Below are 26,867 nucleotides of genomic sequence, written 5' to 3' on the forward strand. Positions count from 1 at the left end.
CATGTGAGGACATGAATTTGGTGGGGCAGGTGGTGGTGGTGGTGCAGAATGTGAGTGTTTATATTTCCCCTCCAAATTCATGTTTAAATCCTAACCCTCAAGGTGATGGTATTAAGAGGTAGGGCCTTTGGGGTGATTAGATCACCAAGTCATTACCCTTGTGATTGAGATTAGTGTCCTTACGAAATAGATCACAAAGAGCTAGCTAGTCCCTTCCACCATGTGAGGTACAGTGAGAAGACATTATCTATGAGAAAGCAAGCCCTCACCAGACTCCAAATCTGCTGGTGCTTGATCTTAGACTTCTCAGTCTCCAGAACTGTAAGAAATAAATGTTTGTTGTTTATAAGCTACCTGGTTTATAAATTTTTGTTATAGCAGCCCAAAAAGACTAATTCAGTGGGTGTTCACTTGATTTGAAAATGACATCAAATCATAAAGGGAGAATGAATTGGAAGGCTTGCAGATTCTAAGAACTCAAGAGTTCAATAAATTTCATTCAAGACTTATTCACTATTCATCTACCACATGTCACACTCTGTGCTATAAACACTAGAGAAATAATAGAGTCCCTCTAGAGACTTACAGTCCAGTAGGAGAAATAGACATAAAATGTAGTGTCAAAATGAAAATATGCTTTCAGTATAATTTGGGACCAAAGTTAAGACTTCCTATTTTACCTTTGAAAGTGAGCAGGAAAATGAATTTATTTTTTTTTTTTTTTTTTTTTTATTGCATTTTAGGTTTTGGGGTACATGTGAAAAACATGCAAGGTTGATGCTTAGGTGCATACGTGGCAGTGTGATTTGCTGCCTTCCTCCCCTTCACCCATATCTGGCATTTCTCCCCATGCTATCCCTCCCCAATTCCCCACCCCCCCCGCTGTCCCCCCCACTCCCCCACAACAGACCCCCATGTATAGTGCTCCCCTCCCTGTGTCCATGTGTTCTCCTTGTTCAACACCCGCCTATGAGTGAGAACATGTGGTGTTTGATTTTGTGTTCTTGTGTCAGTTTGCTGAGAATGATGGTTTCCAGGTTCATCCATGTCCCTACAAAGGACGCGAACTCCTCGTTTTTAATGGCTGCATAATATTCCATGGTGTATATGTGCCACATTTTTCCTGTCCAGTCTATCATCGATGGGCATTTGGGTTGGTTCCAGGTCTTTGCTATTGTAAACTGTGCTGCTATGAACATTCGTGTGCATGTGTCCTTATAGTAGAACGATTTATAATCCTTTGGATATATGCCCAGTAATGGGATTGCTGGGTCAAATGGAATTTCTATTTCTAGGTCCTTGAGGAATCGCCACACTGTTTTCCACAATGGTTGAACTAATTTACACTCCCACCAACAGTGTAAAAGTGTTCCTATTTCTCCACATCCTCTCCAGCATCTGTTGTCTCCAGATTTTTTAATGATTGCCATTCTAACTGGTGTGAGGTGGTATCTCAATGTAGTTTTGATTTGCATTTCTCTAATGGCCAGTGATGATGAGCATTTTTTCATATGCTTGTTGGCCTCATGTATGTCTTCTTTTGTAAAGTATCTGTTCATGTCCTTCGCCCACTTTTGAATGGGCTTGTTTGTTTTTTTCTTGTAAATCTTTTTTAGCTCGTTGTAAATTCTGGATATCAGCCCTTTGTCAGATGGGTAGGCTGCAAAAATTTTTTCCCATTCTGTTGGTTGCCGATTCACTCTATTGACTGTTTCTTTTGCTGTGCAGAAGCTGTGGAGTTTGATTAGGTCCCATTTGTCTATTTTGGCTTTTGTTGCCAATGCTTTTGGTGTTTTGGTCATGAAGTCCTTGCCTACGCCTATGTCCTGAATGGTTTTGCCTAGGTTTCCTTCTAGTGTTTTTATGGTGTTAGGTCTTATGTTTAAGTCTTTAATCCATCTGGAGTCAATTTTAGTGTAAGGTGTCAGGAAGGGGTCCAGTTTCTGCTTTCTGCATATGGCTAGCCAGTTTTCCCAACACCACTTATTGAACAGGGAATCCTTTCCCCATTGCTTGTTTTTATCAGGTTTGTCAAAGATCAGGTGGTTGTAGATATGTTGTGTTGCCTCCGACGCCTCTGTTCTGTTCCATTGGTCTATATCTCTGTTTTGGTACCAGTACCATGCTGTTTTGATTACTGTAGCCTTGTAGTAGAGTTTGATGTCTGGTAGTGTGATGCCTCCTGCTTTGTTCTTTTTGCTTAGAAAACCACATGATTATCTCAATTGATGCAGAGAAGGCCTTCGACAAAATTCAACAGCCCTTTATGCTAAAAACCCTCAATAAACTAGGTATCGATGGAACGTATCTCAAAATAATAAAAGCTATTTACGACAAACCGACAGCCAATATCATACTGAATGGGCAAAAACTGGAAGCATTCCCTTTGAAATCTGGCACTAGACAAGGATGCCCTCTCTCACCACTCCTATTCAATATAGTACTGGAAGTTCTAGCCAGAGCAATCAGGCAAGAAAAAGAAATAAAGGGTATTCAATTAGGAAAGGAGGAAGTCAAATTGTCTCTATTTGCAGACGACATGATTGTATATCTAGAAGACCCCCTCATCTCAGCCCAAAAGCTCCTGAAACTGATAAGCAACTTCAGCAAAGTCTCAGGATACAAAATCAATGTGCAAAAATCACAAGCGTTCCTATACACCAATAACAGACTTAAAGAGAGCCAAATCAAGAACGAACTGCCATTCACAATTGCTACAAAGAGAATAAAATACCTAGGAATACAACTAACAAGGAATGTAAAGGACCTCTTCAAGGAGAACTACAAATCACTGCTCAACGAAATAAGAGAGGATACAAACAGATGGAGAAACATTCCATGTTCATGGTTAGGAAGAATTAATATCGTGAAAATGGCCATACTGCCCAAAGTAATTTACAGATTCAACGCTATCCCCATCAAGCTACCAATGACCTTCTTCACAGAACTGGAAAAAACCACCTTAAACTTCATATGGAACCAAAAGAGAGCCCGCATAGGAAAATGAATTTAATAGAGACCAAAAAAGGGGAAAAACTTGAAGGACAGCAGTTTATAGTTGTAAAGTTCCAGTCTCTACAAGGCCCTTAAGGAGCATATTTAGAGATAGGACTTCTGGCAGCCTAGCAGGAGGATTACCTGAGGTCAGAATCTTTGATGCTACGTGACCAAGATCTAGCTTAAAGGAGTGTTTCACTAGCTGCCTCTGATGCAGCCCATTCACTAATACGTCAAATTTCAAAAATACATCAAATCTCACTAACATATCAAAAGAAAAGAATGGCAGCTAATATCTATTGAGTATTTACTATGTGATAAACAAAATTCAAAGTGGCATACATATATTTACTCATTGAATAGGTACAATAACGCTTCAGTACTATAATTATTATTCCTACTTTATGAATCAGAAATTGAGTAACAGAGAGGTTAAGTAACTGGTCCAAAGTTCACACAGCTGGTATAAAGCAGAGCCAGTATACCAACCACGGTACTTTGGTCCTCAGCCAATGATATACAGCAACTCTGTCTCTCAACTTACTATATTGAAAACTGGGACCAACAATAAAATATTTCCAGAACCAAAGAGGAATTTCCAGACACTGCAATTTTGATGAGACTAAACTGAAATTGTTCACTCATCACCCAAGTATGAAATCTCTGAAATTCTTTATCACAATATTCACTAAGGAGTTTGAGAAACAATAACTAATTACTAATTTGCTTTTCAAAAAAGATGATTCCTGTTAGTTAACGTTGTTTTGTTGAGTAACGTTTGCAAATTTAGGCTACATTACAGCAGACAGCTGAATTCTAGGAGAAGCTAAAGGCTACCACCCATCTTTCTTTTTTCTCCTTTTCCTAGTCAGTCCTCAGCCTTTCCTCTAAGTAAGTATCTGAAGAATAACTTAACATTACCAATTTGACGAGGTGGTAGCTTCCCTTGATAGTCTGTATATGTAAACAACCTACATCAGTGATGACAGTTCATCACCGGGCACTTGGTCAGCATGAAAACTGAGTGCTTGTTTGACAGAGTAATTTATTGTAAATGTACTTACTGCAGTGGTCTATCCACACATCAAAGTTCTGAGACTGGCTCCTAGGAAGGAATGAGCACCAGTTGCCTGAAGCAGATTCACTTCAAGGCTCTAAACCAGAAAAACAAGAAAAGGAATATACTGTGCGCATGCCCACCCCAGGCTTTTCACCCTTCCCAACCCATCTCCTCTTAGGAGGAACAGCTGACCCCTACCTTCAGCTCGCTGTAAGCCTGATGAAAATACCTGCTGCCTGAAAGAAATAAAACCTATAATTGGCGGCACTACACTTATCCCTACTCACCTGAGTCTTCAACCCATGTGCACCCAAGAAATAGCCCACAGGGATAATTATCTGCCTGATTGGGTATTTCTGGCTGTGAAGTGAAAAGAAGAAATCATCAAAGCCTTAAAGTTTCTTGGGGTCTTCCCCCTGCTCAATTTTCTTGTTAATATAGGAGGAAAAACAGGATAGGCACACACCTGTTCACGCCACCACTTCTCCAGTCTAAGGCAGTAAGAGTTTTCCTCCCTTCTCCCATGTTCTCTCTGCCAATGGTACTTCACATGGAAACAGTACTTGATTAAAAGTTTATTTTCTATGGAAGTGCTCGAATCCATAGATGTTCTTCATCAAGCATACTTTTTAATATTTTCCACTCAATGAAAAAGTAGAAATAGGAAAAGGAAGTTGAAACTTATTTCCAAAGAAGGGTTTTCCCAAGAGACATATGTAGAAACAAATTTATATTCAAAACTATTGGCAGAGCTATCATTGCCTGTTCTTGGGAAATTTAATTTTTTTTAAATTGTACTTTAGGTTCTGGGGTACATGTGCAGATCATGCAGGACTGTTGCATAGGTGCACACATGGCAATGTGGTTTGCTGCCTCCATCCCCCCGTCACCTACATCTGGCATTTCTCCCCATGTTATCCCTCACCAACCTCACTATCCCCTAACTGTACCTCCCTTGGCTCCCCCAACAGACCCCAGTGTGTGATGCTCCTCTCTCTGTGTCCATGTGTTCTCTTTGTTCAACACCTGCCTATGAGTGAGAACCTGCGGTGTTTGATTTTCTGTTCTTGTGTTAGTTAACTGAGAATGATGGCTTCCAGATTCATCCACATCCCTACAAAGGATATGAACTCATTGTTTTTTATGGCTGCATAGTATTCCATGGTGTATATGTGCCACATTTTCCTTGTCCAGTCTATTGTCAATGGGCATTTGGGTTGGTTCCAGGTCATTGCTATTGTAAACAGTGCTGCTATGAACATACATGTGCATGTGTCTTTATAATAGAATGATTTATAATCCTTTAGGTATATACCCAGTAATGGGATTGCTGGGTCAAATGGAATTTATGTTTCTAGGTCCCTGAGAAAGCATCACACTGTCTTCCACAACGGTTAAACTAGTTTACACTCCCACCAACAGTGTAAAAGTGTTCCTATGTCTCAACATCCTCTCCAGCATCTGTCTCCAGATTTTTTAATGATCACCATTCTAACTGGCATGAAGTGGTATCTCAATGTGGTTTTGCTTTGCATATTTCTAATAATCAGTGATGAGCCTTTTTTCATCTGTTTTTTGGCTTCATATATGTCTTCTTTTGAAAAGTGTCTGTTCATGTCCTTTGCCCACTTTTGGATGAGATTGTTTGTTTTTTTCTTCTAAATCTGTTTTAGTTCTTTGTAGATTCTGGATATTAGCCTGTTGTCAGATGGATAGATAGCAAACATTTTTTCCCATTCTGTTGGTTGCCAGTTCACTCTAATGATTGTTTATTTTGCTATACAGAAGCTCTGGAGTTTAATTGGATCCCATTTGTCTATTTTGGCTTTTGTTGCCAATACTTTTGGTGTTTTAATCATGAAGTCTTTTCCTATGCCTATGTCCTGAATGGCTTTGCCTAGGTTATCTTCTAGGGTTTTTATGGTGTTAGGTCTTATGTTTAAGTCTTTAATCCATCTGGAGTTAATTTTAGTGTAATGTGTCAGGAAGGGGTCCAGTTTCTGCTTTCTGTACATGGCTAGCCAGTTTTCCCAACACCATTTATTGAACAGGGAATCCTTTCCCCGTTGCTTGTTTTTGTCAGGTTTGCCAAAGATTAGATGGTTGTAGATGTGTGGCATTGCCTCCAAGGCCTCTGTTCTGTTTCAATGGTCTATATCTCTGTTTTGGTACCAGCACCATGCTGTTTTGATTACTGTAATCTTGTAGTATAGTTTGAAGTCAGGTGGCATGATGCCTCCAGCTTTGTTCTTTTTGGTTAGGATTGTCTTGGCTATGTGGGCTCTCTTTTGGTTCCATATGAAGTTTAAGGTGGTTTTTTCTAGTTCTGTGAAAAAGGTCATTGGTAGCTTGATGAGGATAGCATTGAATCTATAAATTACTTTGGGCAGTATGGCCATTTTCATGATATTGATTCTTCCTAACCATGAGCATGGAATGTTTCTCCATTTGTTTGTGTCCTCTCTTATTTCCTTGAGCAGTGGTTCGTAGTTCTCCTTGAAGAGGTCCTTTACATCCTTTGTTAGTTGTATTCCTAGGTATTTTATACTCTTTGTAGCAATTATGAATGGGCATTTGCTCATGATTTGGCTCTCTGTTAGTCTGTTATTGATGTATAGAAATGCTTGTGATTTCTGCACATTGATTTCGTATCCTGAGACTTTGCTGAAGTTGCTTATCAGTTTAAGGAGATTTGGGGCTGAGATGATAGGGTCTTCTAAATATACAATCATGTCATCTGCAAATAGAGACAATTTGACTTCCTCTTTTCCTAATCGAATACCCTTTTTTTTTCTTGCCTGATTGCTCCAGCTAGAACTTCCAATACTATATTGAATAGGAGTGGTGAGAGAGGGTATCCTTGTCTAGTGCCAGATTTTGAAGGGAATGCTTTCAGTTGTTGCCCTTTCAGGATGATATTGGCTGTAGGTTTGTCCTAAATAACTTTTATTATTTTGAGATATGTTCCTTCGATACCTAGTTTATTGAGAGTTTTTAGCATAAAGGCTGTTGAATTTGGTCAAAGGCCTTCTCTGCATCTACTGAGATAATCACAGCCTTGCATCCCCAGAATGAAGCCTACTTGATTGTGATGGATAAGCTTTTTGATGTGCTGTTGCAGTTGGTTTGCCAGTATTTTGTTGAAGATTTTTGCATCTATGTTCATCATGGATATTGGCCTGATGTCTTCCTTTTTTGTTGAGTCTCTGCCTGGTTTTGGTATCAGAATGATGTTGGTCTCATAAAAATGATTTGGGAAGGATTCCCTCTTTTTGTATTGTTTGGAATAGTTTCAGAAGGAATAGTATCAGCTCCTCTTTGTACATCTGGTAGAATTCAGCTGTGAACCTGTCTGGACCTGGACTTTTTTTGGTTGGTAGGCTATTGATTGCTGCCTCAACTTCCACCCTCGTTATTGGTTTGTTCAAGGTTTCAACTTCTTCCTGGTTTAGGCTTGGGAGGGTGCAAGTGTCCAGGAATTTATCCATTTCTTCTGGGTTTACTGGTTTATGTACATAGAGTTGTTTGTAGTAATCTCTGATTGTAGCTGGTATTTCTGTGGAGTCAGTGGTGATATCCCCTTTATTGCTTTTATTGCATCTATTTGACTCTTCTCCCTTTTCTTTTTTATTAATCTGGCTATCGGTCTATTTTGTTGATCTTTTCAAAAAACCAGCTCCTGGATTTATTGATTTTTTTGAAGGATTTTTTGTGTCTCTGCCTCCTTCAGGTCTGCTATGATCTTAGTTATTTCTTGTCTTCTGCTAGCTTTTGTGTTTTTTTTTTATCTAGCTCTTTCAGTTTCAATGATAGCGTGTCAATTTTAGATCTCTCTTTGCTTCTCTGGTGGGCATTTATTGCTATAAATTTCCCTCTAGACACTGCTTTAAATGTGTCCCAGAGATTCTGGTATGTTGTGTCTTCATTCTCGTTGGTTTCAAAGAACATCTTTACTTCTGCCTTCATCATTGTTTATCTAGTCAACATTCAGGAGCCAGTCATTCAGTTTCCATGAAGTTGTGCAGTTCTGAGTTAGTTTCTTAATTCTGAGTTCTAATTTGATTGCACTGTGTTCTGAGAGACTGTTTGTTATGATTTCCATTCTTTTGCATTTGCTGAGGAGTGATTTACTTCCAATTATGTGGTCAATTTTAGAGTAGGTGACATGTAGTGCTGAGAATAATGTATATTCTGTGGATTTGGGGTGGATATTTCTGTAGATGTCTATTAGGTCAGGTTGGTCCAGATTGGAGTTCAAGTCCTGGATATCTTTGTTAATTTTCTGTCTCATTGATCTGTCTAATATTGACAGTGGAGTGTTAAAGTATCCCACTATTATTGTGTGGGAGTCTAAGTCTCTTTGTAAGTCATTAAGAACTTGCTTTATGTACCTGGGTGCTCCTGTATTGGGTATGTATATATTTAGGATGATTAGTTCTTCTTGATCCATTGATCCTTTAACCATTATGTAATGCCCTTCTTTGTCTCTTTTGATCTTTGTTGGTTTAAAGTCCATTTTATCAGAGATAGGATTGCAACTCTTGCTTTTTTTTGCTCTGCATTTGCTTGATAAATCTTGCTCCATCCCTTTATTTTGAGCCTATGTGTGTCCTTGCACATGAGATGGGTTTCCTGAATATAGCACACCGATGGCTTTTGACTTTTTATCCAATTCGCCATCTGTGTCTTTTGATTGGGGCATTTAGTCCTTGTAAGTTTAAGGTTAATATTGTTATGTGTGAATTTGATCCTGCCATTTTGATGCTAGCTGGTTGTTTTGCCCATTAGTTGACACATTTTCTTCATTGTGTCGATGGTCTTTACCATTTGCTGCATTTTTTAAGTGGCTGGTACTGGTTGTTCCTTTCCTTGTTTAGTGCTTCTTTCAGGAGCTCTTGTAAGGCAGGTCTGATGGTGATGAAATCTCTCAGCAATTGCTTGTACATAAAGGATTTTCTTTCTCTTTCTCTTACAGAGCTTAGTTTGGCTGGATATGAAATTCTAGGTTGAAAATTCTTTTCTTTAAGGATGTTGAAAATTGGCCCCCACTCTCTTCTGGCTTTAGGGTTTCTGTGGAGAGATACGCTGTGAGTTTGATGGGCTTCCCTTTGTGGGTAACCCGACCTTTCTCTCTTGCTGCCCTTAGCATTTTTTCCTTCATTTCAACCTTGGTGAATCTGAAGATTATGTATCTTGCAGTTGCTCTTCTTGAGGAATATGTTTGTGGTGTTCTCTGTATTTCCTGGACTTGAATGTTGGCCTGCCTTGCTAAGTTGGGGAAGTTCTTCTGGATAATATCCTGGATAATCTGAAGAGTGTTTTCCAGCTTGTATTCATTCTCTCCATCACATTCAGGTACACCTATCAAATGTAGATTAGGTCTTTTCACATAATCCCATATTTCTTGGAGGCTTTGTTCATTTCTTTTCACTCTTTTTTTCTCTACTTTTGCCTTCTCATTTTATTTCATTAAGTTGATCTTCAATCTCTGATATCCTTTCTTCTGCTTGGTTGATTCAGCTATTGAAATTTGTGTATGCTTTGTGAAATTTAATTTTTTAATTATTTTCCCACTTACCACAGTAAATTCTTTGACAGTCTTTCATATACCCTCACTTTTAAGCCAAAGTTTTTGGACCACACTATTGACTGTTGAAATAGAACTATGATAGAAATAGTAAAACTGTCTTTTTTTTTTTTTTTTTCTTTGAGAGGTGGTCTCACTCAGCTGCACAGGCTGGAGTGCAATGGTGCAATCTTGGCCCACTGCAACCTCTGATTCCCATATTCAAGCAATTCTCCAGACTCAACTTCACAAGTAGCTGGGATTACAGGCACCCACACCAGCCTAATTTTTCTGTTTTTAGTAGAGACAGTATTTTGCCATGTTGTTCAAACTGGCCTTGAACTCCTGACCTCAGGTGACCCACCCACCTCCATCACCCTAAGTGCTAGGATTACAGGCATAAGCCACCACACCTGGCCAAAACTGTCAATATTTTTATTTGGCTTTCTTAGTTAGCAGATTAAAGGAAAGTATTAATTTTCTAATTTTCTTAATTTTTCCCTCTAAGGGGCTTGCTGAGTGTGAGGTTATTATTGTGATAACAAATATCCTTTTTCCTGCTGTGGCCTTATTCCAATAATTAAGATCCCTTCCCTTTTTTATCTGAATCAATAAGAATTTTCCATTGGCAAAGAGTTACCACTGCCTGTGGCACTATTGGGTATGTCTTGGCAATAGGCCACGTATCCTAGCAATGAAACCTGAATAACAATATAGTGACTAGCTGAAAAGGCATTTTGGCTAGGGCACACTGTGGACTCTCCCAAGTAACCAAGGAGCATAATTTTGATGAACTATATAGTTTTATTGTTATTAACCTCTGTGAAAAACCACTTGATTTTCTTTATGAAAAATATATCTACTCAGATCTTGCAGAGAATGAATTCTTCCTTCAGTTATATATCACTGGAAATAATGAAAACTTCAGGAAGAAACCTAAGGAAACATTCCCCTGCATTCCATTAAATCAGACTTTTTTCTGTGTGTTGTTTTTTATGAGTAATGTCATTTTGAATTCCCAAACCAGAGGGTGCATACTTTGGAGAAAAGAAAGGATGAAGATAATGATATTAGAAATTTCCTCTGAGTCAGAAAACTTTAAAAATTTTAGATAATTAAAGAGCACCTCAATAGAGAATAAAGAATAAATGGATGTCCTGTGTTTGGAAAATTTTTGTTTTAATCTTAGCTTTAAAAAACTGTATAAAATGTAGTTCTAAGCCATATAAATAAAGGAGTTTCTAAAGCAGTCTCCATCATTTATTTTCCTCAAAGTTCATATAAGAACCTAATAAAATTGGCCTATCCCTTCTCCAAATACCTGTTATACACACCTACTCACCTGTTCACTTTGTACCCTAAATGTTTACACATTTACTCACCTGTTCACTTTGTACCCTATACTAGTCTGTTATTCTCAAATTGCTTTGTATGTGTAAATGTAACTTCTGCAAATTAAAAATTCTTTTAGATCAGGGTATGTTACTTCCATAATTCTCACAATATCTAATGTTAGCTATATAATGAGAATTGCATTAAGCATTCTTTACCTCATTTAAAATTCCTTTTTAATAACTTCCACATCCAATGTGTTATGGTGTGAAAATAAGTACACGGCAAGAAATCACACTTTCAGCCTGAAGCCCCTAGGAATAAAATGGTTCCTGATCATCACTGTAATAAATTTAGCAAGTGTAAACAACTGTGCCTTCTCATTCATGCAAGCCTTCAGCATCTGGTTTAATGTCCTCCTTTCACCCCAAGATCTGCCAGCAACTTTACTAATATCAGTGTGTACATGAATGACCCAGATGAACCTTAGCATGTTTTTTAATTTCTCATTTCCATCATCATAATTCTATGTTAGTAAACTACTTCCATAGATAGATATGTAAACTTGTTATCATATAATTATCCACTCTTGAAACATTAAGTCTTTCAGTTCTGTGATCATGATCTCAGACCAATTCAGTTTCTTCACACTGATTTTCCCCATAAATCTTTCCAATCCTCTCTTTGCTACTATTCCTCCCTCCTCTTACCACCCCTCTTTATATATACTCTTGATCATATCTATCTATCTCTTCATCCTCTATCTCTTCATCTTTTTTTAACTAGAAGTGAAGAAGAAGAATGGTAAGGAAGATGCTGAAAAAAAAGAGGAGGGGGTAAGAGAAAAAAGGAGGAAGAGAACCACAGTCATGGTAGAAATGTATAAATATGGTAACATCCATACTACCCTCTGAGAGCCAGGATCCAAACCTAAGTATCTCTGATGTGGAGCCAGTTCTTAACCACTATGATTCAAACATTCACAGCTCTCCCTATGCTTCCTACCTGCCACCACCCCTCTCACTCAGAAAATGACATTGATTCCCACTTTAAAGAGAAAATATTTGTCATAAGAGGCGAGCTCCTGAAAGTTCCTATTATGCACAGATTTTCACGACCACAGCATTCACTTCGTCTCTTTTTGATAGGGTGGGAGAGAAGCCCTCTCTCAGAGGCTCATCTCCCCCAGTGCTCAGGTTCTAGCCCGCCTGCTCAGCATAACCTGCTCCTTTGATTATTCTTTTTCTCTTCTATGTCCCCAGGTTCATTTTCATTACTGTCTTCTCATTGTCAGTATAAAATGGTTTTCAAATCTTGCAATCCTTAATCAAATTTTTTTTCAGCATATGGCCTCTTGTACGGGAAACTGGATTAATCATAATTTGTGGTTCATGATGATATGTGGTCATCATTTCAAGCCTGCTGATTTTATTTGGTTGATTTCTTGCTTTTAATTATGTAATAATCTGCTTTGAACGCACCATCTCAAACAAGAGTCAATTTCTTCAGATAAGTATCTAGCCTCTACAGCCTAGCTCCCTGGCATTCCCCTTTTAAAGTGCCATCCTCCTGAATCCTATGTCAATCACTCCATGACTTTCCTTTAAATATAGTTTTTTTGCATCTATGTATCCTTAAAAGTATGTTGTTTCACTTTAGTTGTTTGACCTTATAAAAAGAATGTCATTTAATAGTATAATGCCAAGATTTATCACTCTGGTTCTTTTTTTTTTTTGAGTGCTATGGTATGTCACTGCATTTACTATCAGGTTAAGGAATTCTATTAATCTATTTCTAAACTATAAAGAGTTTTGAAATAATGAATGGGTATTAAATATAATCAGATTTTTCCTCTTGTTTCTTTTAATATATTGAGGGGTTGGACATATTTATGAATTTTTTAATATTAAACCTTCCTTTTATTCTGGGATAAACCAAAATTGGCTATAGTTCATTATTAGTTTTAGACACTGTTTGAATTTATGTTTTTGTATTTATATTAATAAGTGAAACAGCCCTGTAATTTCCCTTTTTCATAATGTCTTTTTACTTTTGGTATCTGGCTTATTCAGATCACATAGAAGTAACTTGGAAGTAGCTGCTCTTTGCTATTGTCTAGAAGAGTTCCTCCCCAGTACAACTCCTAGAACTGATTCTGTGCTGTGGAATGCTTTGTTCTATTTCATTCATCAACTTATCTCAAAATACTCTCTTTCAGATTTGTGGACATTTCTTGTCTTTGATGTTCTCTGCTCTAATATTTACCACTGTATATTGAAAGAGAAGATAATCCTCAAGCAATTAATTTATTGGTGCATACTATTGGTGAACATCAGTCAACACACTAAATCTTAAACCAAGCCCCCTGGAAATTTGCAGTGCATAACTTCAGACAGACAAAAGAATGCAGGTTTCACATCCCATTAATTTACATATCCTATGAAGTTAAAAGTATTCTGCAATATAGACCACCTTCTTGGGCTGAAAAGCTGAATTTTGCAAGTAATTTTTGTAAATACAAATAAATATTTTATTTTAAAAAGTATTTCTTTATATTTCAGTCACATGGGCTTCTAGGAAAGTTTTGAGTTAGAAATTAAAAAGTGTTTTTCCCTAACTGTCTGCCACCAGCCCCCATGTGTTGTATAAGGATCAGTATTCATTCTCAAATTTTTAGTTTGATAGAAATAATATCTTACATCCTGATGACATGGATTCATTGTATGAACTAAATAGGGATGATCTCAATTCAAGTACTACCAACTAATTACTGTAATAAAATAGCCTTATCTGGTCCCTTATGCTTCAGAAAGGAAACTATCCTACCTAGGCAGAAACTTGTTGGGTTACACACATTCCTCTGCATGAAGACCAGGTTCTTCAGCCTCTTTCCCACAGTAGTTCCCAAGGGAGCCCAGTCTTCTCTGTACCCTTTCCTGCTGCAGTTGGAAAACTTTCTATCTGTGCAAGGACCTGCTGGGAGATACACACCTACCTAAGTCAATGAGATAGGCACACCAGCCTCAATTTCACAGTAGATCCTGAGAGAGTATAGTCTCAGCTTTTGCTCCTCATGTTGAAGTTGAGGAATAACACCACTCATGCAGAGACCTGCTGGATGATGAACCTCTGTCTTAGCCAAAAAGATAGACCCATCAGCCTCCTTCCCACAGAAGATCCTGGGAGAATCTCAGTCTCAAACTCCAGGTCTCTTACCGAATTTGTTGACTCGTTCCACTACTCCAGTGTCTCTTACTGAATTTGGTGACCCATACTACTCTAGAGTATGGCTATTTAAAGATCTGCTGGGAGATACACCCCTGGCCAGTGGGAAAGTCTTCTGGACTCAGGATCCTGGCCAGCATCCCCACACAGACTCAGTATCCTACTTGGGTCTTCCCCAGGTCCATCTGGGCCAGAAAGCTGCATCAATTTCAATGTCCTTGCAAGACTTGGAATAAGCTTGCACTTTGAATATCTTTCAGTGCTGGGACAACTGCAGAGAATCAGGGAACACAGCAATCAGTTTGCTTAGAGTCCCTGAAAGGCCTCTAAAGAAGGACAGGCACAAACAAATCCAAACTGTGAAGACTGAAATAGATACCTAATCCCTCAATGTGCAGACATGATCACATGTCCACAAGCATTAAGGAAATTAAGGAAAATAGGACTTCACCAAAGAAACAAATTAAGGTACTAGAGACTTGCCCTATAGTGATGGAGAGGTATAATCACTCAAAGAATTCAAAATAGCTATTCTAAGGAAATTCAATGAACTTCAAGTAAACAGAGAATAAATTTAGAAATTTATCAGAGAAATTTAACACAGAGATTTAAAAAATGCAAATACCAAAGCTGAAAAACAAAGTGAAGAACACCTATGGTAGAAATGTTTCTCAGGTATGACAATGTCCAAAAGCCTAATTAAGGATCAAGTAAAAATTGGCAATCTTCTCAGTATATGGTTTGTATTTAGTCCATCAACACCATAAGTTTTGCTACTGGGCTTGTTTCTGTCTTTGTTTTGTTAAAGGGAATCTCAGAACCACTATCATGTCTCAATTTTTATCAAATATGTAGCATATTTGTTGTATGAAATTTTTATGTCAGCTGTATCCCTGGTATATCTTAATTTCCTATATTGATTTTACCTTCACTTATATTTATTCACCTGTTTATTTTTTATCCTACTGTAATTTATGTATATGTATAAGCCACTTTTATTGTTTTAGGAGAAAAGGGTAGTATAAAAGAAAACAAAGATCTTCACACAGGATGAAATGCAAGCAAACAGCTAAACTACATCACTAGCTCCACTGACCTCTCTAACCTGGTATCTGAACTAGCGTGACTACTATAAAAACAAAGATCTCAAAAAGTTTTCATTCATTTGTTCCACCACTTATTCAGAAACTTTTATGATACATCTACTGTGTGCCAGGCACCCTGATAATTGTTAAGTTTGCAAAAATATATAAGTTCATGGTCCTGGATCATCCATACCAAAACCTCAAATTCAAATAAGAAAAGCAGATACATATACAGATAAGTGCAATAGAGTGTGTCAATATAATACTATAGTAATAACAGAATGAAAAGTCTCAGGTGTTCAGGGAAGTACAGAGAACTATAGGTACAAGCTAGCTAACGACCCCCGCAAGGTGCATTGTTCAGTAAACAGTCTACTTCTAGAGTAGAAATGTAAGGTAACTGGAATGTACATCATATCGTACTATCTATGCTGAAGTAGTTTAAAGTAAATAAGACATTGTAGCATGTATCATCTCTTTTGCCCTACCTTGATTTCAGCTATAGACAGATATTTCTCCATCAAGAAATTTACTCACACAATGTATTCCTTGGATTTGACCAATTTTAGACTTGGCCCTTTTTCCCACTCCTTCTATCAGGAAAGAAACAAACTCCTGTCCTTGCTCCCTGCTTCTGTTGTTATTCAGCATGCTCTGAAAGGTCTCATTCTTTACTCTCAAATTATATACCTTCCAAACAAATCTATTCCTCCTCCTACGTAGAAGCCTCATAATTCATATAAGCGTTTTAACCCAGGTCTGTCTGACATTAGAGCCTGAGATTTTAGTTTTTCCTTTATACTAGATCATCTGTATTATACTATTTAATATCAAGATAATATATGGATAATAAGACTAGATGTTTAGGAAAAACTTGATTAACAATTCAAGGAAACTATACCACTGAGTTTTAGAAGGGAGATGAAATATAAATAAAATATTTCTGGAAGAGTTCTTACTTTCTTATTTGAATGGCTTTGTCATTTGTCATAAATATGTATATTTGAAATAACTTTAGAATAGTTTCAGTGCTGGGACAACTGCAGAGAATCAACAAATGTCAACAAATGGAATTTAAGGAAATTCTAATTATACTCCTTTCATTTAGCAGATGGATAATTTTGAGTAAGATTTTTGTTTCACTTGCTTCCTCTGATATTGGTAAGAGTTCTTACCTCCTTAACCAGTGTGAATATGGAGATTCCATAACTATATCCAGCAAGTAATAATTAACCATCAGCCACATTAAAACTATATAAAATACATGCCACAAGAAAAGTTAGCTATCCTAAATATATATGCACCCAATACATGAGCACCCAGATACACACAGCAAGTTCTTAATGACCTACAAAAAGACTTTGACTCCCACACAATAATAGTGTGAGACTTTAATACTCCATTGTCACTATTAGACAGATCAAGGAGACAGAAACTTAACAAGGATATCCAGGACTTGAACTCAGATCTGGACGAAGCAAACCTAATAGACATCTACAGAACTCTCAACCCCAAATCCACAGAATATACATTCTTCTCAGCACTACATCACACTTACTGTAAAACTGACCACATAATTGGAAGTAAATCACTCCTCAGCAAATGCAAAAGAACGGAAATCATAACAGTCTCTCAGACCACAGTGCAATCAAATTAGAACTCAAGATTTAGAAATTCACTCAAAACCACACAACTACAAGGAAAATGAACTGCTCCTGAATGACTCCTGGATACATAATGAAATGAAGACAGAAATAAAGATGTTCTTCGAACCCAATAAGAAAAAAGAAACAATGTACCAGAATCTCTGGGACACATTTAAAGCAGTGTTTAGAGGGAAATTTATAGCACTAAATGACCACATGAGAAGCAAGGAAAGATCTAAAATTGACACCCTATCATCACAATTAAAAGAACTAGAGAAGCAAGATCAAGTAAATTCAAAAGCTAGCAGAAGACAAGAAATGACTAAGATCAAAGCAGAACTGAAAGAGATAGAGACACATAAAACCCTTCAAAAAAATCAATGAATCCAGGAGCTGGTTTTTTGAAAAGATCAACAAAATAGCTAGACCACCAGCCAGACTAATAAAAAAGAAAAGAGAGGAGAATCGAATAGATACAATAAAAAAATGATAAAGGGGATATCACCACAGATTCCACAGAAATACAAACTACCATCAGAGATTATTACAAACACCTTTATGCACATAAACCAGTAAATCTAGAAGAAATGAATAAATTCTCGGACACTTACAACATTCCCAAGACCAAACCAGGAAGAAGTTGAATCCCTGAATAGACCAATAACAAGGTCTGAATTTGAGGCAGCAATTAATAGTCTACCAACCAAAAAAGTCCAGGACCAGATGCGTTCATAGCCAAATTCTACCAGACATATAAAAAGGAAATGCTACCATTCCTTTTGAAACTATACCAAATGATACAAAAAGAGAGAATCCTCCCTTACTCATTTTATGAAACCAACATCACTCTGATACCAAAACCTGGCAGAGACACAACTAAAAAAGAAAATTTCAGGCCTATAACCATGATGAACACTGATGCGAAAATCTTCAATAGAATACTGGCAAACTGAATCCAACAGCACATACAAAAGCTTATCCATCACTATCAAGTCAGCTTCATCCCAGGGATGCAAGGCTGGTTCAACATTCAAAAATATATAAACATAATCCATCACATAAACAGAACCAAAGACAAAAACCACATGATTATCTCAATAGATGCAGAGAAGGACTTTGACCAAATTCAACAGCACTTTATGCTAAAAACTCTCAATAAACTAGGTATTAATGGAATGTATCTCAAAATAATAAAAGCTATTTATGACAAACCCACAGCCAATATCATAATGAATGGGCAAAAACTGGAAGCATTCCCTTCAAAATCTGGCACTAGACAAGGATGTCCTCTCTCACCACGCCTAGTCAACATAGTATTGGAAGTTCTGGCCAGGGCAATCAGGCAAGAAAAAGAAATAAAGGGTATTCAATTATGGAAAGAGGAAGTCAAATTGTCTCTATTTGCAGATGACATGATTGTATATTTAGAAGACTCCATTGTCTCAGCCCAAAATCTCCTTAAACTGATAAGCAACTTCAGCAAAGTCTCAGGATACAAAATCAATGTGCAGAAATCACAAGCATTCCTATACACCAGTAACAGATAAACAGAGAGCCAAATCATGAGCGAACTTCCATACACAATTGCTACAAAGAGAATAAAGTACCTAGGAATACAACTAACAAGGGAGATGAAGGATCTCTTCGAGGAGAACTACAAACCACTGCTCAAGGAAATAAGAAAGGACACAAACAGATGGAAAAACATTTCATGCTCATGGTTAGGAAGAATCAATATCATGAAAATGGTCATACTTCTCAAGTAATTTATAGATTCAATGCTATCCCCATCAAGCTACCATTGACCTTCTTCACAGAACTGGAAAAAAACACCTTAAACTTCATATGGAACCAAAAAAGAGCCCACATAGCCAAGACAATCCAAGAGAAAAAAAAAATCTGGAGGCAGCATCTACCTGACTTCAAACTACACTACAAGGCTACAGTAATCAAAACAGCATGGTACTGGTAACAAAACAGAGACATAGACCAATGGAACAGAACAGAGGCCTCAGAACTAATGCCACACATCTACAACCATCTGATCTTTGACAAACCTGACAAAAACAAGCAATAAGGAAAGGATTCCCTGTTTAATAAATGGTGTTGGGCAAACTGGCTAGCCACATGCAGGAAGCTGAAACTGGACCCCTTCCTTACACCTTATACAAAATTAACTCCAGATAGATTAAAGACTTAAACATAAGACCTGACACCATAAAAACCCTGGAAGAAAACCTAGGCAATACTATGCAGGACATAGACATCAGCAAGGACTTCATGACTAAAACACCAAAAGCAATGGCAACAAAAGCCAAAATAGATAAATAAAATCTAATTAAACTTAAGAGCCTCTGCAAAGCAAAAGAAGCAATCATTAGAGTGAACTGGCAACCAACAGAATGGGAAAAAATGTTTGTAATCTACCCATCTGACAAAGGGCTAATATCCAGAATCTACAAAGAACTAAAACAAATTTACAAGAAAAAAAAAAAAACTCCATCAAAAAGTGGGCAAAGGATATGAACAGACACTTTTCAAAATAAGATATTTATGCAGCCAACAAACATAAGAAAAAATGCTCATCATCTCTGGTCATTAGAGAAATACAAATCAAAACCATATTGCAATACCAACTCATGCCAGTTAGAATGGCGATCATTAAAAAATCTGCAGACAACAGATGCTCGATAGGATGTGCAGAAATAGCTATGCTTTTACACAGTTGGTGTGAGTGTAGATTAGTTCAACCATTGTGGAAGACAGTGTGGCAATTCCTCAAGGATCTAGAAATAGAAATACCATTTGACTGAGCAATCCCATTACTGGGTGTATACCCAAAGGATTATAAATCATTCTACCATAAAGACACACACACATGTATGTTCATTGTGGCACTGTTTACAATAGCAAAGACTTGGAACCAACACAAATGTCCATCAATGATAGACTGGATAAAGGAAATGTGGCACATATACACCATGGAATACTACACAGTCATAAAAAAGGATGAGTTGATGTTCATTGCAGGGACATGGATAAAGCTGGAAACCATCATTCTCAGCAAATTGACACAGGAACAGAAAACCAAACACTGCATATTCTCACTCATAAGTGGGTGTTGAACAATGAGAACGCATGGACACAGGGAGGGGAACATCACACACTGGGGCCTGTTGTGGGGTGGGGGGACTAGGGAAGGGATAGCAGGGGGTGGGGGGATTGGGGATAACATTAGGAGAAGTACCTAATGTAGGTGATGGGGGAATGGATGCAGCAAACCACCATGGCATGTGTATACCTATGTAACAATCCTGCAAGATCTGCACATGTGCTCTAGAACTTAAAGTGTAATTTAAGAAACTGTATAAAATATGAATGAGCGTTTCTCTTTGCAAACATGGGATTTTTAACTGGTGGCACTTTAAATTTCATATATTTCAATTCCTTCTTTCTCCTATAAGGAATCAGAGAAGGAAAGGAATGCCTAACAGTGAACAGCCGGGTTACTAGAACTCTTTTCAATTTACCATGCTGACCTCGAAACCAGTATGTCTATCATGCAGCCTCACCCTAAATTTTAGATATAGGTGGAAGTATAGTTTAGATGCCATATGACCAAATGCTCTGACTTACCTTTTACCAAACATTTTAGAATCCAAGCATCCAAATGAGGGCCTGCTGTCGTTGGAGGTTCTAAATTCATCCTTATAATGCTCTTGATTTGCATGGTTCTCTGTCCCTGAATATTTCCAGTCCCCAATTATCATATGCATGTTGGCTCAGTTCCATACAGAAAAAAATAAACACAAATACATCAGGCTAATAGTGCAAAACTAAACCTAAATGTGGGGATTAATGTCACAAGTTTACTAATTCTTCAGTAAATGTGTATTCAGCATCTATTACAAACTTATTTGTTGTTTGTTTCCCAATATCTTTCTTCCTCTTCTAACACCTTTGCTAAGAGCAAAGGAATTTCTTTTGGAGGAATTACCTCTTTTCTATCTAATGCAACCTGGTTAGATTCTAATTAGTGACGTTTTCTCCTTAGTGGGGGAATAGGCATGATATCTCAGGCAGGTCATTAGATGTTCTTTCCTATAATTTCAATCTTTGGCAAAGAGTCTAAGATGTTGAAAGGAGTTGGAGTTCCATCTTGACCAGTGGCAGCATTCTTATCAGTGGCTAATGGACCATTAGTCCTCTATCTATCAATGACATGAGCTTCAAAAATCCTCACTGCAATTTAGCTTTTGCTCATATTATCCAAAGTTTTTTTCTCTAGTTTGTAATAAAAGAACTCAGCTGATAAATTAGCTTTCATGTATTTTTTTTAATTGCATTTTAGGTTTTGGGGTACATGTGAATAACATGCAAGGTTGTTGCACAGGTGCACACGTGGCAGTATGATTTGCTGCTTCCCTCCCCTTCACCTATATCTGGCATTTCTCCCCATGCTATCCCTCCCCAACTCCCCACCCCCCCCACTATCCCCCCTCCCCCCCAACAGACCCCCGTGTATAGTGCTCCCCTCCCTGTGTCCATGTGTTCTCCTTGTTCAACACCCGCCTATGAGTGAGAACATGTGGTGTTTGATTTTGTGTTCTTGTGTCAGTTTGCTGAGAATGATGTTTTCCAGGTTCATCCATGTCCCTACGAAGGATGTGAACTCCTCCTTTTTAATGGCTGCATAATATTCCATGGTGTATATGTGCCACATTTTTCCTGTCCAGTCTATCATCGATGGGCATTTGGGCTGGTTCCTGACGTTTTCTCCTTAGTGGGGGAATAGGCATGATATCTCAGGCAGGTCATTAGATGTTCTTTCCTATAATTTCAATCTTTGGCAAAGAGTCTAAGATGTTGAAAGGAGTTGGAGTTCCATCTTGACCAGTGGCAGCATTCTTATCAGTGGCTAATGGACCATTAGTCCTCTATCTATCAATGACATGAGCTTCAAAAATCCTCACTGCAATTTAGCTTTTGCTCATATTATCCAAAGTTTTTTTCTCTAGTTTGTAATAAAAGAACTCAGCTGATAAATTAGCTTTCATGTATTTACTACTATGTTAGATGGTAAATACAACAGAAAAAGAATATAAAATAACTAAAACACAGATCCATATCCTTCCAAGATTTTTCTGTACAGTTTTAAAGTACAATAGATACATGTAAGAAACAAATACAAAATGCAAGAGGTCATTAATTACCAAATAGATTGTTTCAGACAATAAATGTTGCCAGAGTCCAGACAAGGGAGGGGGGATCAGTAAAGGGCAGGCCTTAAAAAATAGATATTAGAAAAGAAAAGAAAAAAATAGACATTAGATGTAATAGCAGAAGAAAAAAGAAATGACCTTTTAGATGTGAGCTGTCAAATAAACCAGAAATTTGAATTTAAAATGAACAGAATGTGTTACAAGAGTAGTAAGAATTGATCTTCAATAAGATGATAATCTTCTTAACAATATAGGATCACTTTATTTCAAGTACATGAATGAAGAGAGAAAATGAGGACTAATAGCGGTCTTGAGGAATGGAATGCTCACCGAGGGTGCTGGAAGGAGGAAGCCAGGAGCAAGCCAGCAAAGGAGTCTAATACATGAGAGAGCAAAGAATCAAGGACGTTTGAACTGGTCTTTCAAAAAGCATTTAACTTCTCTGGTCCTCAATTTTCTCATCTGTAAAACGGGGGCAATCATGGTACTACCTCAAAAGGTGTTGTGAGGACAACATGAGTTACTATATGTAAAGAACTTAAAAATATTTGGCCTAAATTAATGAGTAATACATATCTGCATTTTGAAGGAGAGTATGGTCTCTGGTGCTCAAGTTTCCAAGAAGTTCAGATCAAGAAGTGTTCCTGAATTTACTTGTTCATTATTGACTATCAGAAAAGCAGTTTTGAGATAGAAGTGTGACAATAGTTCAAAGAGAGAGTGAGTGCTGAAAAAATGGAAGGTGTTGGCTTTTTATTCAGAAGTTTGATAGTGAAATGAAAGTGAGAGAAATCATTTTATAAAGAGTAAGCAGGTATGACATGATTCCAAAGTCCTAAGAGAAGGACCAGTAAGGAAGAAGGGGTAAGGATGAGAATGGAATGAGTTTCAGCCTAAGATTTTCATGGAAGTCAAAGAAAATCCAGGACGCATAGTAGTTTATCTTATGGAGTTGAATGCTTCTTCTGCATGTGAAGTAAAAGTGTGCTAAGAGGGAAAAGGATGCATTGAAGTGGAGAATAAAATATATAATGAAATTCAGGACCAATGGACACAATCCTATCAGGAAAATTGGAGAGACCAAATGAAGTGAAGACAAAGTTACCGAAAGCTGTAAAATACTAGAAAATGGCAAATCTTTGTATATCTTATTGAGACATCTACTATCTCATGAAATTTCTACTTCAAGTGCACCCTAAATACTATCCTGGAATTGAGTCAAGAAATTATTTCTATCCAGTTAGGACTTCGTAGAACTGGATATCCCCCAGAAATATATATTCTGAAATTGCTTATCTCAGAAAAGATTTTAGTTGTTATTCATAGGGTGAAGTTCCAGCATATACACAGTTAACTTACATAAATTTGACCTTTAAATGCTTTGTAAAAATAATAATTACAAATCCTGTCATTCCATTCTATGAGCTTAAGCTAAAGAGTGAACACAAAATGAGGGCTATGTCCCAGAGTGTTTCTCACAACAATGAGCTGTCATTTTGCTAAATAGTATTCTAGTTCACACAAGGTGACCTGTAAACTCTAGCCAACTTCTCTTTTAGCACTTAACCACATATACACACACCTTTTTTTTTCTGCTAGACTACAATATTTGTTGCTCTTGGCTTCCTGGTATCCAAATGCTGTCCCAACCCTTGTTAGTACCCTGATCTCCCTTTGGGTGGAATTTCCCCATGATTAAGTTTCTCATGGGAGGTCAGTTCCTATCTCTTGTTGCTGATGGTTTGTCCCACCAAAAAGAAAAAAATATATTTCTTTGTCTGCTTCCTGGTACAATTAAACAGTGGACGACATCACCTGAGCTCAATCCACTAGAACTTTCAATCAAAAGAAAAGGATGCAGAGACAGAATAGCTATTTGAAGTCCCAATCTAGTATAGCAGAAGCACTGAAGCACGGACCAGACTCTATCCATGGAGCCTGGCCTTTGAATGCCTCATGGTTTTTGCTCATTTATCAAATCCTATTGCCCATTGGTTCCCAGTGAAGGATAATCTCTTGATAATCTTCTAATAAACAACTCTTTTGCTTAAAAAAAAAGTCAATGGCAACCTGTAAACAAAATACAATAAAAATAATACTCTCTGACACTCTAAACGAAGAGTTGACCATGTTTGATCTATTAAGAGGCAGAATATCAATATCACAGGTGGCAACTGCTTAAGAGAATTTTAGATACAGTTTTGATTTGAGATTTTGCCTTTCATGCTGACATTGGAACCTAACTTCTACTTAGTAAGTACCTCTAATGCAGTATCACATATCATAGTGCAATGTTGGAAACAACCTAAATGTTCTACATAGGAAAATCTCTAAAAAATACTATACGTGGATTATTATGCAACTAGTAAAATTGTATTACTAAACAACATAAAATAATATTTTAAATGTTACAGTTACATTATTACCAAATCATTTGGCAAGTGTGATCCCATATTTACTCATTATCCTTAGAAAAATGACTGTCTTGTATGTCTTGTGGGTTGATGAGTAATTTTTTTCTTTACACTTTTACTTATGTTTAAGTTTCTTACAATGAACATATATTGCTTTTGTAATTAGACCTTTAACACTCTAACAATGTTATTGTAAATAAGTAAGAAAAGTTCCTTGTAGTATCTTAGTGCCTAATATTTTTTCTCTTTTATATTCTTCCCAAATAAGTCTTTATTTTTCAATCCATCTTAAAAGAGTGAAATCCTCTTTTTTTATTATAACTCAAGCTATGGAGCATTAAATTTATGAAATATTTTGTATAACATATTAGTTTTGTATAGATATACTTCATCAAGATAATGGTTTAAAAAACTCGCTTTTTGCTTTTAGTTTTGCTTCAGGAATTAAGATTCAGAAAAAGTTCAGCTTTAGATAGAAATTTCCTCATTTTGTCATTCCTTGTTTTCTACGTAGCAGACAAATGACCTATGTCTTAATAATCATACGCCCACATATAGAACTCAGAAAACCAATTTTTTATAAAAACAATATTTAACCATGGCTGAAAATACTTTTCAATAGGCCCTTGAAAATGCCCTCATTATTTTCATCAGTTATTACTGCTGCTTTTCATCGGTTATTCCTGAAGTTTTTGGTATGGGTACTCAACTCAGAAAAATATCCACCTGTAGTTCTGCATGCTACATTTTATCACTGATTTTCAGAAGAAAAAAAGTACTGCACACAATAATTATTTTCTATTAATTATTTACTTCTTAGGATGATAAATGTTCTTGTTGCTTCCATTTATTAAGTAGAATTTTCACAAAATCCTTGTTCAGTGAGTATATAATTCCTATTTTACAGATGAGGAAAGATAGGACCTTCCTGGAATACATTGTACCTATCAGTCTTTCTGCTATAACTTACTGATTTGCAAATTATCTATTCTCATAATTCATTTCAGAGCATGAAATGGAAATTGTGGAACCATACATACAGAAGAAGGTGGGCACGGTTGGCTATTCAAGTTGGGTCTCAGAAGGCAACACTTTGGGAAACTCCACCAGGGTCCACAGTTTGGTCTTTCTTATCCATGTGTCTGCAACTTGGCAAAGCAGCCCCTCTATATTAAAATTCAATACAAAGTAATGAATGGTACTAAAAATAGAAGAGTTAATTAGACTGTAATATGAAGAATCATCTAGTAGAGCAGTGTGCAGTGGCACTTGCCTGTAGTTCCAGCTACTCAGGAGACTAAGTCAGGAGAATCACTTGAGCCCAGGAGTTAGAGGATGTAGTGCACTGTTATGGCACCTGTAAATTGCCACTCCAACCTGGGCAACATAGTGAAACCCCATCTTTAAGAAAATAAAAAAGAATCATTTAGCATAAACTAGAATGTTAGAATGTATTATATTATGAGACATTTTAATTCAGTGAAAATATGATGGGTTTTTTAACATATTTTGATAAGATATATCAAAATGTATATTTAACAACATATTAATGATTTTGGAAAAATAGTATATTACTATTTCAAAACAAAATATATTTTAGAAAAATTGAACATATAGACATTTAAAAATATTAAGAATATTAAAAGCACTAGAATAAAATACAGGTTAATATTTCTTAAGTGCAATAGTAAAGACAGAAATCATAATTTAAAACAGAAAAAATAAAGTTTAAAAAGGGACAAGCTGAGTAAAATATTTGTAGAAAATTGACAATAAGAGTCGCTATCCTTATATGTGAAAAAAGTTTATGAAATTAAGAAACAGCCCCCAGGTAAGATGAATCTGCGAGATACTCTTCACATACCCACATCCCCCAACACACACACACAAACTTTCAGCTCCAAACATATATAAATAATTGATCAAATAATTTTAAATATAATTTAAAAAGACATAACTTTAATTTTTTAAAAAAATATAATGGTAACATGTCATTGTAGTTCAAAGACAGAACCAAATACCAAAGAAGCAGGTTGGGCTAAAGCCTTCTGGACTCTGGATCTGGACACGGGAGAGGAGATGACTGAAGTGACATTCCTATGAGAAAATGAAAACTCAAAGTGACCCACAGAGACTGGGGGGCAGCATTAAGTTCATTTTTTGGCAACTGGACAGAGATTAGGTTTCCTTTGTATACAAAGATAGACTTTTTAAAAAGCTGTTGTCTTTATGCAAGGACATTGCTTTCATAAAGTTTTTTAATGAGGAAAATAAGAGAAAGTAGAAATGATCATCTTCCAGCTAGAAATTGAACAAACCT

At 36.8% G+C, this 26,867-nt stretch overlaps 1 pseudogene; it reads right to left on the minus strand.

The window, feature by feature from the left end:
• LOC105731951 (KICSTOR complex protein ITFG2-like) overlaps positions 1 to 26,867 on the minus strand; it is a 47,503-nt pseudogene that overhangs the window by 14,561 nt on the left and 6,075 nt on the right.

Source organism: Aotus nancymaae, unplaced genomic scaffold (genome assembly GCF_030222135.1).
Source record: "Aotus nancymaae isolate 86718 unplaced genomic scaffold, 86718_ANA_hifiasm-v0.15.2.pri h1tg000014l, whole genome shotgun sequence".
NCBI classification, from domain to species: domain Eukaryota; kingdom Metazoa; phylum Chordata; class Mammalia; order Primates; family Aotidae; genus Aotus; species Aotus nancymaae.